The sequence below is a fragment of the Carcharodon carcharias genome, chromosome 2 (genome assembly GCF_017639515.1).
Source record: "Carcharodon carcharias isolate sCarCar2 chromosome 2, sCarCar2.pri, whole genome shotgun sequence".
Classification (NCBI taxonomy): domain Eukaryota; kingdom Metazoa; phylum Chordata; class Chondrichthyes; order Lamniformes; family Lamnidae; genus Carcharodon; species Carcharodon carcharias.
In genome coordinates, this window is record NC_054468.1 from 42,895,465 (window position 1) to 42,908,205 (window position 12,741).

Genomic DNA, 12,741 nt, shown 5'->3' on the forward strand with positions numbered 1-12,741 from the left:
TTTTCTCCCCTATTTAGGAATAGCTCTATGGCTTATATGGTTTAATTGTAAAACTATTTATGTAAATGACTTGGATGAAAGGCACAAAGGAATAGTTGCTAAATTTGTTGACCGCACAGGTAGGAAATTACATTATGAAGAGGATGTAAGGAGGCTACAAAGTGGCATAGGTTAAGTGAGTGGGCAAAGATCTGGCAAATGGACTATAATGTGGGCAAATGTGAAATTGTTCATTTTGGCAGGAAGAACAAAAAAGATTATTATCTAAATGGTGAGAGATTGCAGAGCTCTAAGATTGAGGGATCTATGTGTCCCAGTGCATGAATCACAAAAGTTCGTATGCAGGCACAGCAGGTAATTAGGAAAGCTAATAGAATGTTGTCATTTATTGTGAGGGGAATTGATTACAAAAGTAGGGAGGTTATGCTTCAGTTGTACAGGGTATTGGTGAGACCACATCTGGATTATTCCGTACAGTACTGGTCTCCTTACTTAACGAAAGATGTAAATGTGTTAGAGTTGTAGTTCAGAGAAGGTTTACTAGACTAATACCAGGAATAGGCAAGTTGTCTTAAGAGGAAAGGCTGGACAGGTTAGGCTTGTATCCACTGGAATTCAGAAGAGTAAGCGGTGTCTTAATTGAAACTTTTAAGATCCTGAGGGGTCTTGACAGGGTGGACGTGGAGAGGATGTTTCCTTTTGTAGGAAAATCTAGATCTAGGGGTTTAAAAATAAGGGCTCGCTCATTTAAGACAGAGATGAGGAAAAAAAAATTTCTCTCTGAAGGTTGAGTGTTTTTGGAACTCTATTCTTCAAAAGGCAGTGGAAGCAGAGTCTTTGAATGTTTTTAAGGCAGAGTTAGATTCTTAATTAGCAAGGAGGTGAAAGGTTATTGAGAGTGGGCAGGAATGTGGGGTTTAGGTTACATTTAGATCAGCCATGATCTTATTGAATGACAGAGCAGGCTTGAGGGGCCGAGTGGCCGATGACTCCTAATTCTTATGTTTGTATGTAAAAGGTGACAATATCATCAGCTGTAACACTTTGTACATAGTTTTTTAACTGTATTTAGTTTTCACAAATTATTTTTATAGGAGACCTTAAGTTCAAGATCCTTCAGATTTGATTTTGATAAGGCAGTAAACAAGAAAAAAGTGCGATTGACAGTGAACATAAATTATAGATTTATTTTGGTCTTAGATATTTTAATGCATTATTTACACTTTTTATATATAATTGTTCCATTCAAAGAAATAATCATAGAAATATCTATTTAACACATTGGGGTAGATTTTAACTTTGTGTGATAGTTTAAAATGAGTGATAATGACAACCCATTAGTAAATGGAAATAAAAAAAGAGGTTGCCAATTTGCTATTACCTGCATTATGCTATCACCTGGTCAAAATCTAGCCTCACTTGTCTGAAAATGGATATATATTGACATTTACGATTGAAAAACTGTATATAAAGTGTCTTGTTAAACTTTTGCTTGTTTAATAGAAGCATATATATGATTTACGTTTCAAAAATTCTTGATACTTCCTTCCCTTTAGCCTCTTCCTTTCTTTCTGCTTCTAAAGTACACTGATTCCTACTCTATCCATTACTCCATTTGTATTAAAATCTGTTCAAGACCATGGATCTTTCTTTATATTGTCGGCAAAGTGGAATTCAATACATCCAAACTCCTGGTATGAAATGGCCTTATGAAAACAAATCACTGTAAAATGGAACTAGAGTAAAAATAGCTGAAGAAATGATTTAAATGTTGGACAAAGAAAGCAAACTCGATATTAAGTCATAAATGAAATACATTGTCCAAAATTGATTTGGATTTTGTACAGCAACCAAATAATGCAAATGGATTTCAGGCTTGATGTTCTTGGGATCTATTGTTTTTAAGAGGTAACTGATAGTTATTGCATAGGGACATCATTGATGATAGCTTCTTAGTGTTACTTAATGAAATTTAATCATACATTTGCAACAAAAGAGGCAATATTGCTGTGTAATCCTCCACAAGTACAACCTTTACAAATGTATTTGTGTTTGAATTGAATGTATTGAAATAAAGTCGCTGCTAATTCTATTAAACTCTTACCTTTCACTACTCAAACATGGTTGAGCATGCAACAATGAGCAATAAACTATTTTCTTCACGAAAGAGTTTAAAATGAGATCAAATCCACATTTACATCAGACAGATTTATTTTCCTGGGCTTTGGTCAAAGCTATACTTATTACCTGTTCCTATTTGCCCTGATGGTATCAAAAGTGTGTAGCGTATCCAAAGATCGATGTGATGTGTGCCGTGTTTGGGTGAAGAGAGTTAGCATGCTTTGTGCTTTTGCTTGCTAGTTTGCTTCTTATTTTCAGCTTACACTGCTGGCTAGCAACAATGTTGAAAAAAGAGTCAAATGTCTAATTCTCTCCCTGTCAGTACTCTCCATCAGCAAGTTCTCAACTGTGCCTCCTTGTGGTGACGCAAGAAAACTGGGTTCCTCACAGTCCTAGGCTAAAGCTTTGAGGAACCTGAGGAGGTTTGGCCCCCAGACATGCAGTGCCTGCCAGCACGTACACATGCCTTGGCACTCACAAACCAAACTCCCAGCTATGGGCGAAGAGCTCACAGTCTCGTAGATACCTCGGCAGAGTTAAAGGCTAAGGGAGTAAGCCCTTAGCATGGAGAATGAGTGCTACAGTAAGGAGGTTACAGCTGAAGCATAATCTCCCTACTTTTGTAATCAGTTCCCCCTCAGGATAAATGATAACATTCTATTAGCTTTGCTAATTACATGTTGTACCTGCATACTAACCTTTTGTGAGGTTAGTATGCAGATACAGCAGGAATTGATTACAAAAGGAGGGAGGTTATGCTTCAGTTGTAAAGGGCATTGGTGAGACTGCATCTGCAGTAATGTGTACAGTACTGGCCTCCTTATTTAAAGAAAGATGTAAATGTGTTAGACGCTGTTCAGAGAAGGTTCACTAGACTAATACCAGGAATGGACGGGTTTTCTTTGAGGAAAGGTTGCACAGATTAAGCTTGTATCCGCTGGAGTTTAGAAGAGTAAGAGGTGACTTAATTGAAACCTTTAAGATTCTGAAATGGTGGATGTGGAAAGTATGTTTCCTCTTATGGGAGAATCTAGAACTAGGGGTCACTCATTTAAGACGGAGATGAGGAGAAATTTTTTTCTCAGGGCTTTGAGTCTTTGGAACTCTCTCTCAAAAGGCAGTGGAAGCTGGGTCTTTGAATATTTTTAAGGCTCGATAGATTCTTGATTAACAAGGTGGTGAAAGGTTATTGGGGGTAAGCTGGAATGAGAAGTTTAGGTTACATTCAGATCAGCCATGATCTTATTGAATGGTGGAGCAGGCTCAACAGGTCAAGTGGCCTACTCCTAATTTGTATGTTCATATGTATCCGACGGTGGAAGGGACCATTGTGACCTACTGGTCAGTCACCACAGCTGGGAAGCCTCTGGCCACCAAAGGGAGGCAGTTGCCACATAAGTGCCAGGCAATGATCATGCCCAACAAGAGAGAAGCTAACATCTTGCCTTGACATTCAGTGGCATTACCATCACTGAATTCCCCACTATCGACATCCTGGGGGTTACCATTGACCAGAAACTGAACTGGACCAGCCATATAAATACTGTGGCAACGAGCAGTTCAGAGACTGGGAATTCTGTAGTGAGTAACTTATCTCCTGACTCTCCAAAGCCTGTCCACCATCTAAAGGGCACAAATCAGAAGTGTGGTGGAATATTCTCCACTTGCCTGGATGAGAGTGCAGCTCCAACAATACTCAAGAAGCTTGATTGACACCCCATCCACCACCTTAAACATTTGTTCCCTCCACCACCGATGCATAGTGGCAGCAGTGTGTACTGTCTAGAAGATGCACTGCAGCAACTCACCACGGCTCCTTTGACCACACGTTCCAAACTCATGACATCTACCACCTCAAAGGACAAGGGAACACCACCAGCTGCAAGTGCCCCTCCAAGTCACACAGCACCAGGCAAACAGCAGAAAGAAAGAAGATGCCAACTCGTCAATTGCCAAGCTGGAACGTCAGGACCATATGCCTGGGATTAACAGACGACTTGGAGCTGGTTGATAACACACACAAGACAGCTGTGGAACTTCATAGGCTGGTGGTGTGTAGCATTTCAGGAAAAAATCTACAATATTCACTGAGGGACTATTATGGGCAATAAATACAGCCTTGCCACTGGTGCAGATATCCTGAGAAGAAATGCCTTTTAAAAGGATATTCAAATATGCTTCTGCTGGCTGTTTGCTCTCTCCAAGTTGAATTGGTCCCTGTTTCAATACTTCTGTGGCAATACATTCCATGAAAAATATTCAAAGACCCAGCTTCCACTGCCTTTTGAGAGAGAGTTCCAAAGACTTAGAACTATATTGCTGTTCTTTCACTGTTGGGTCAAACTCTTGGAACTCCCTCCGTTGTGGGTCCACCTACACTCCTTTTCCTGCAGAGGTTCAAGGCAGCGGGTCACCACCAGCCTCTAAAGGGCTGTTAAGGATGCGCAACAAATGCTGGCCTGGCCAGCGATGCCCACACCCTGTGAAAAAAAATACATTTTTGAAAAGGTGCTGACCCGCAATGATCCATTTGCTTCACTGGATGTTTGGAGCTTAAGAGTCTCCACTCAACAAACAGACGTAAGCCATTGCACCAGGCAAACAGCAGAAAGAAAGAAGATGCCAACTCGTCAATTGCCAAGCTGGAACGTCAGGACCATATGCCTGGGATTAACAGACGACTTGGAGCTGGTTGATAACACACACAAGACAGCTGTGGAACTTCATAGGCTGGTGGTGTGTAGCATTTCAGGAAAAAATCTACAATATTCACTGAGGGACTATTATGGGCAATAAATACAGCCTTGCCACTGGTGCGGATATCCTGAGAAGAAATGCCTTTTAAAAGGATATTCAAATATGCTTCTGCTGGCTGTTTGCTCTCTCCAAGTTGAATTGGTCCCTGTTTCAATACTTCTGTGGCAATACATTCCATACTCTTTGCATAAAGAATTTTTCCTAACCTCAGCTTGGTAATTTTAAATTGACTACCCCTCAACTAAAACTCTATTTTCCAATTCACCCAATCCTTCATAATTTTAAACACCTCTTAAATTTGCTGAATCTACAAGATCTCTGGATTTAATGTTTTGTTTAATGTGGCACTTGAAAGTATACATGGTATTTCCAACTGTGACCTAACTATTTTTGGGTACAAATTTATCATATTTTTCCTTTCTACTCTTTTTCCCCTATTTATAGAACCTAGAATGCACATGAACATTTTATGGCTTTATCTACCTGCAATTGCATTTTCAAGCAGTTTATTTGCATCCTAGGTCTCTTTGTGCTTACACATTCTTCAGTATCTTTTCTTTGAGTATGTACTTTCATTCTTGAATTTCCTCCATAAATGCATCAGCTTACATTTCGTATTAAATTAAATTGTCAACTGCCTTCCCAATCTGCAAATATGTCTGTCCCCTTTTACAGCTCACTTTCCCCTCACTGTTTTTTAAACCCCTTGTACAATGAAAAATTACTGGTAATACTAAAGAAAATAAGGAAAGGAAAAGCAAAGTTCAGGAGGGATATGTAATTAAAGGATGATGTTTACTTTTAACAGTTTCCATGATAACTGTCAGGAATTTTAATAGAAATTCATGACTTTAAAATGGGGATTGAATTGTGTATCCCTGATGGTCTAATCGACATTTAGTCTCATTCTGTTTTATCTGATGAGGACATCTGTTTTGACTCCTTCTGTGCTACATCATGGGAGGTCAGTTAGTAATAAAGAATATTTTGTGTGGTGCACAATTCCTGTCCACAAACTGTATTCCTTCTTATCACAATTTTGTAAACATTGTATCAGGAAAAGGGTGGCACGGTGGTGCAGTGGTTCGCGCTGCTGCCTCACAGCTCCAGGGACCCAGGTTTGATCCTGACTTTGGGTGTCTGTGTGGAGTTTGCATGTTCTCCCCGTGTTTGCGTGGGTTTCCACCAGGTGCTCCCATTTCCGCCCACCATCTAAAGACGTACTGGTTAGGTGCGTTGTCTATCGTAAATTGTCCCCCAGATTTTCTTTTCTCATTCATGGGATGTGGGCTTCACTGGCTGGGCCAGCATTTATTGCCCGTCCCTAGTTGCCCTTGAGAAGGTGGTAGTGAGCTGCCTTCTTGAACTGCTGTAGTCCATGTGGTGTGGGTACCACCAAAGGGTTGTTAGGGAGGGAGTTCCAGGGTTTTGACCCAGCGACGTTGAAGGAATGGCGATATATTTCCAAGTCTGGATGGTGAGTGACTTGGAGGGGAACTTACAGGTGGTGGTATTCCCATCCATCTGCTGCCCTTGGTCTTCTAGATGGTAGTGGTCGTGAGTTTGGAAGGCGTTGCCAAAGGATCCTTAGTGAATTCCTGAAGTGCATCTTGTAGATGGTACACACTGCTGCTACTGTGCGTTGGTGGTGGAGGGAGTGAATGTTTGTGGATATGGTGCCAATCAAGTGGGCTGCTTTGTCCTGGATGGTGATCAGCTACTTGAGTATTGTGGAAGCTACACTCATCTAGGCAAGTGGGGAGTATTTCACCATATTCCTGACATGAGCCTTGTAGATGGTGGACAGGCTTTGGGGAGTCAGGAGGTGGCTTACTTGTTGCACCATTCTTGCCGCATTTGGACATTGATTGCTTCATTATCTGAGGAGTCACAAATGGTGCTGAACATTATGCAATCATCAGTGAACATCCCCACTTCTGACCTTATGATGGAAGGAAGGTCAGTGATGAAGCACTGAAGATGGTTGGGCCGAGGACACTACCCTGAGGAACTCCTGCAGTGATGTCCTGAAGCTGAGCTGAGATGACTGACCTCCAACAACCACAAACATCTTCCTTTGTGCTAGGTATGACTCCAACCAGCAGAGAGCTTTCCCCTGATTCCCATTGACTCCAGTTTTGCTAGGGTTCATGGATGCCACACTCCGTCAAATGCTGCCTTGATGTCAAGGGCAGTCACTTTTGCCTCACCTCACCAGTGTGTGTGTCTGGGTGAGAGTGTGTGCCCTGTGATGGACTGGCGTCACGTCCTGGGTGTACTCCTTCTAGCACCCTTTGACTGTCGGGATAGGCTCCGACAACCCGTGACTCTGAATTGGATGAAGCAGTTCTGGAAAAGTGAGTGAGTGTATTAGGAAAATTCTATTTAAAGATTTAAATGTTTCCAAACTATCATCAGATATATACAACTTGGTGGCACTAGAGTTAATTTCAGGAACATCTTTCAAATTCACCTGCCTTGCACCCAGGTAGGTTTTAGGGTTGGATTTTCCTCAGACAAATTCAGTAATACCAATCCTCTGTCTCAAATCAAGAGACAAAAAAGATTTGGTATATAAAACATAAGTTGCAACAATTTTAATCAAACGTAAAACATTGGGGGAAAACTGAAAAAAACACAAAATTATCAAAATGGCAAACATCTCTTTGTAATGTCCTATCAAATATTAACGGCATAGGAACTAATTTACCCTCTTGAGGGGAAAAAGTGCCATAGTAATATGTTAATCTGGGCAATACTTAACCAAATTAAAATGTTCTACAAGGAAATATTAACAAATCCCTGGCTTCAGTGTTCTAGTGGAGATTACACTGAACTGGGAGAAAAAAACAAGTCAACGTTGCTGGAAAGCTTGTTGAATGCAAAATGGTTATTTGCAGAAATTGCTTGTGCGGCCTGGTTCTGAGTCAAATACAATATAACGTGTTTGCACTTTACTAAATAATCTTGGAAATATTCAAAATAGGGCCCTTAGCAATCTTTCACTAACCTTTCACTTTAAAATATAAACAATTCAGAGAAAATGAATAAAAACTGCATGAAGATTAACAATATTTAAAATCCATGCAGATCTGATCACTCAGTGTGGTAAAGTAGCACCATCCACAAGTTGCTGGAAACAGCATAATCTAAGTGACCAGTCTCTGTTTGTCTTTGTGCCATGACTGAGTCAGAGCAGGGTGCCAATCTTGTATCCTGCGAGGAAGTCTCCTTTGAAGGGGAAATTCGGCCCACTGTAATCCCTGACATAGAGCTTACCAGTAAGCTGCTATCAGGAACAACCACTACAAGTTGCCTGCCCCACAACTGTTGGAGCTTCTGTTTCAGTAAACTTTGGGAAAATCCTTAGGCTAGGATTTTTAGGATGGCAGGGTTTCTCTTGCTGTCATCTGAAGAGTCAGCACAAAATACACCCCCCACCTTGCAGCAATTTCGCACTCTAATGAGCGTTATTTGACTTGACTTTGACTCCATCTCTCACTCGGGAGCAAGCCCTGCCTTAGAGAGCTGCCAGTCAATCTGATTGGCCAGCAGCTCTCTATCCATGCAACGCCAGAAGCTGCAGTGTCCAGGACTGGGACTGCAAGCAGTCCCCAGATCCCAAGTCTTGGGAGTCCAGGGGATCTCAGGGCGGGGGAGGGTGTCGGTGGAGAGATGTGCTGCGGTTAGCAGACCTTAAGTAGGGGGTGGAGGGTGCCTGAGGTTAAAAGGGGACTGTTGATGGAGGTGCCCCACTCCCCCACCCCAACTGAGGCCTGAGCGCGATTTATTTTTGAGTTTTCCCCCATACCTTGGAACTCTTCCCATCAGCCTGAAAATTGAGGCTGGGTGGGAGATGGCCTTTAAGTGGTCAATAATTTGGACACTTAAGGCCTCAGTTCAGGTAAAATTGCGGAGAGGTCAGAGCGGGCGGGAACTTATTGGGAAGGCCCTCCAACAAACCTTACGCTCATCTTCCCCCACCCACAAACTCACTGGTGAAGGAATGTAAAATGCTGCCGTTGGTCTCTTTCACCAGGCACTTGGGTGTTTAAAAAAAATTGGAAGATTTGTAGGTTCTATCATAAGAATCATGCGCGAGGCTCAGAAATCATATAGTTCCAAATGAATTTGTGAAAGTTGGTAGGCGGGTGGGTTGGAGAACTGGTGGAAAAACAATGTTGCTTCAGTGATGGAGACCTGACTGAGTTAAGTGTCTGTCAGGCACTCAACTTGCCAGTGTCAGGCCTTCCCCAGGATTCAGCATCCTGGGGGCAGAAATCCTGCCTGCCAAAAGCTGTTGGCCAATCAGAGGTTGGCAGCTCTTTATTGCTGGGAGTGCCACCGGGAGCAGTGGCTGCTACAACACTGGCATCTAACTGACAATGTGGAAAAGTTCTCAAGTATGTCCTGTCTATAACAAGCAGGACAAATCCAATCTGACCAGTTACTGCTCCACCAGTCTACTCTCGATTATCAGCAATGGGATGGAAAATACCGTTGACAGTCCCACCAAGTGGCACTTAGAAAGCAATAACCTATTCCCTGTTGCTGAGTTTGGGTTCCACCAGGAGCACTTAGCTCCAGACCTCATTAATAGCCTTGGTCCAAACATGAATAAAAGAGCTGAATTCCAGAAGTGAGGTGAGAGTGACTGCCCTTGACATCAAGGCAGCTTTTGACCGAGTGTGGAATCGAATAGCCCTAGAAAAAAATAGGTCAATGGGAATCAAGGGAAAACACTGCATTGTTTGGTATCATACTTAGAACAATCTTCAATTGCTTCTACAAAACCTATCCGCCCCCACCCCCCACTGCCAACATAAAATCAAATGTGGAGATGTTTGCTGATGATTGCATAGCGTTCAATACCATTTGCAACACCTCAGATACTGAAGCAGTCCACTTCCATATACAGCAAGAGCTGAAACCGATGGGGGCCTTGCCCAGCAGCTGGAAAGCTGGTAGGAGCCCTGCGTTGCCTCTTTTAGGGTGGGCCAACTGTATTGAGTACCACGCAGGCACTTAACTGGACATTGGTAGGTCTTTGACAGAATTAAGGACCATGGGGACAGAAATCCCACCTACCAAGAATTGCTGGCCAATCAGAGGCCAGCAGCTCCATTGAATGGCAGCACAACAGGGACTCTTTCAAGTCCAAACCAAATAAACTAAATCAACAAATCAGGGGACAAATTAAAAGGCAGCCCCTTAAAGGGAAGCTGTAAAAACAAAAGACAACGTTTAAAGGAAACTTACCAGCATTATATCAAAATGCGATTAAGGGAGGTCAATTAAACACCCCAGTCTCTGCGGTGCCCACCACAGTGCCACTGGAGAGGCAGTGGCTTCTGCCATAACTACACACCTAGCATTGTCACTGGGCCTCAGGCCACAGGTGACCAATAACTGCAAGGGGGCCACAGGGTGTGGGTTTGAAGCAAGGAGTGTGGCTCTGAGCAGGCCTCCCCTTCCTGATGCTGCTTCCCTTGATCAGGTACTGAGTTTCTTACTACAAAGAAACCGCCCCCAGCCCCCCCATCTCCTGGGAGCCCACAAGCAACGCCCGCCCCCCACAATGGCCCCCATGTCTTTGCTTGTCATGCTCACCACATGGTGAGCCACCCACCCAGTGGCAGTAGGATGAGGTCTTTAGGTGGGCATTAATTGCCCATTTAAGATCTTCAATTTGCAGTGGGGCAGGAAAGCTGTCCATGAGCTTCCTGCCATGGATTTAATTTGGGTCCCCATCCACCCTCCTCCCACCTGATTAAATGCCCCCCACCACCAAACACACCAAATGAAGGGCATTAAATTCCACCTTTTTTCTCATTTATTTTAATTTCTCAATCACTTGGAAGACAGTTTGTTGGCCTTTGTCAAAAGGTACACTCTCTGAAGCTTACTTTCAAATTTATTGTGCTCCCCAGAAAAGCCAAACATTTAATTTCAAATATAGCAACTTAGGAAGCTTTTTGTTTTCAATATACACTGATCATTAGAAATTCAAAAAGATATCTTGGGAAAATTAGTCAATTTTTAATGAAAAGAACCTTAATCAAATGAACTGTGGGGAAGAAATGAATGCATCAGGAGAGGAACACAGTAAACAATGTAACACCAGAACACATTTGTTTCTACCAAAACTTTAACCAATTATTTCTAACAACGTGTTAGGTTCTTTCCATTTGAAAGTAAATTCCTGTTTTTCTTCCTGATACATCAAATAATGAAACAGCGGTAATACATAGAATATTTTTGCTTTGGACCTTTGTACAGTTTAATTTTAATCACTGTAATGTTTCTTTAACATCCATTATACAGAGTGATATCTGAGCATTTTCCAACAAATGGAGTATAATGTGGGAAAATCTGAAATTGTCCATTTTGGCAGGAAGAGTAAAAGATAAGCATATTATCTAAATGATGAGAGATTGCAGAGCTCTGAGATGTGGAGGGATCTGGGGATCTTACTGCATGATTTGCAAAAGGCTAGTATGCAGGTACAGCAAGTAATTAGGGAAGCTAATAGAATGTTATAGTTTATTGTGAGTGGAATTGAATACAAAAGGAAGGAGGTTATGCTTCTGTTGTACAGGGCATTGAAAGACTACATTTGGAGTACTATTGGTCACCTTATTTAAGGAAGGATGTAAATGCATTGGAAGCACTTTGAGAAGGTTTACCAGACTAATACCTGGAATGGGTGGGTTGTCTTATGAGGAAAGGTTGGACAGATTAGGCTTGTATCCACTGGAGTTTAGAAGATTAAGAGGTGACTTGATTGAAACACATAAGAAATGAGGGGCCTTGACAGGGTGCATGTGGAGAGGTTGTTTCCTCTTGTAGGAAAATCTAGAACTCGGGGTCACTGTTTAAAAATGAGGCGCATTTTTTTCTCTCAGAACGTCGTGAGTCTCTGGAACTCTCAGATAGGTGGTGAAAGCAGAATCTTTGAAAATTTTTAAGGCAGAGGTGGATAGGTTCTTGGTAAGCAAGGGGGTGATAAGTTATCGGGGGGTAGGCGGGGTGCAGATTTGAGGTTACTATCAGATCACTCATGATCTTATTAAATGGCGGAGTAGGTTCAAGAGGCCGAATGGCCTACTCCTGCACCTTGTTCATATGTTCATACAACAGGAGGTAAAAAGGGGAAATTAGAAAGCTCAAGTAGATAAAGGCAGGATCAGAGGTGGGGGAGGGTGAAAGCAGATGGCAAGACAGTAGGATATTGGGTGGACATTGGAGTGGGCTGAAGTTCCAGATGTCAGAACATGGATGCTAAAAGAAAAAGCAATGCTGTGGCAAGGAGTAGATTTCAAGAAATGTGTGCGCGCACACAGGAATGTAAATCTAGAAATCATTGAAACAAGCCCTGCAGGGAGTTGAAAGTAAAATTAAGGAGCTTGAAGTCCACTTAAAGGGGCAAAGAGAGTCAGTAGAATCTGGTAAAGATAGTGATTACAAGAGTTTGGAACTTTGCACAAGTAAAGACTTGCACAATTGTGTTCTTAGTTGAAAGCAAAATACTGCAGATGCTGGAAATCTGAAACAAAAACAGAAATAGCTGGAAAAGCTCAGCAGGTCTGACAGCATTTGAGGAGAGAAAAAAACAAAGTTAACATTTCAAGTCCGTATGAAGAAGGGAATACAGACTTGGAACGTTAACTTTGTTTTTCTCTCTCCACAAATGCTGTCAGACCTGCTGAGCTTTTCCAGCATTTTCTGTTTTTGTGTTCTTAGTTGGTTGTATTTGTGAAGGGTGGAGGCAGGAAGACTTATTAGGAGAGTATTAATGAAATTAACCCTTAGTTAATCAAAACATATCTGAGAATTTAATCGGCATGGGAGAAAGTTAGGGAC